This window comes from Lupinus angustifolius, chromosome LG09 (genome assembly GCF_001865875.1).
Source record: "Lupinus angustifolius cultivar Tanjil chromosome LG09, LupAngTanjil_v1.0, whole genome shotgun sequence".
NCBI classification, from domain to species: Eukaryota; Viridiplantae; Streptophyta; class Magnoliopsida; order Fabales; family Fabaceae; genus Lupinus; species Lupinus angustifolius.
In genome coordinates, this window is record NC_032017.1 from 1183239 (window position 1) to 1184483 (window position 1245).

The window sequence follows — 1245 nt, forward strand, 5'->3', positions numbered from 1 at the left end:
TGGGAGATTTTTCTTCACTATAATCGAAATAACGTTTGACAAACAATTCTTTCAATTACAACACTTAGACACTTTCTTGAAAACTAAAGAACCTTATCCCTTGGTTTGACTCACTTCCTACCGCCCAAGAAAACCTTTCTTGCGGTGTAGCCCCAGCCAAGAACCTATTCTTTCTATCAAGATTTCTAAGCTAATGAAGATGCAACTCAATCTCGTTGGTGGTAAGACACCTAGAGATTCCCAAAATTACAACACTTGTACAACAAGAATATAGAGTAATCTAAAGCACATTACAATGCTCAAATTAAAACAATTAAGACCTTACTCTACAATCCTAACACATGTTTCATATAAAATGATAATGCATGAGTTCAAAACAGATTTGACAGAATATGAAATCTTTCCAAAAACATCAAGAAATGCATGAACATATGAGATGAAATGATGCAAAATTAAACATGTAATGCCTTTCAATCCTAAAACATAGAATTCTCTCTTTTCTAATCTCACAAATGCAATGTCATATAGATGCAGCAATTAACACGAAATAGCTCTAACTCTCTTAAAATCTAACATGTAAGAATGAGCTTGAATTCTGAAAACGCAGTTTATAAAGAAACCATTCTGTATAAAGAAACCATTCTGTAGCCCAGTTCATCGATTAAATTCTTGGTTAATCGATTAACGAGATACAAAATTGTAATTGATTCGGGTTTCCAAGTTTTTTGTTCCAACTGCTTTTTAAAAACTTATGTTAATCGATTAAAACTTACCTTAATTGATTAACTGCATATTTCTATGTATATTTTTAAATTACAATACTCAAATACGTTATGCACTTAACTTATACAAGTTCAACACTAAGTTTATGCCTAAGATGCACAGATAACATGTATATATATTATGCATGAACATATTATGAATGTCATATCTCAAAATAAAATGATTTAATGTATTATGCATATGACAGGTATTGAGTTTACCTAAGCCTTAGACTCAACCTAAACTAATTACTAGTCTAAGTCTAATACCAATCTTGAGGCTTAAGCACGTTGATTTGTTGATGATCTTCAAGCTCTTATGAAACACAAATTGTCCTCATCAAAACACATAGTGGGCAACCTTTCCAAAGTGCTCCTCTTCACATGCGCACTGTCAGAAGTTTCGTTTGTTAATAAAATGAACCCGAAATGGAGTAAATAAATAAAGGTCACTTAAATTTATTATTATTTTGTTCTATATTTA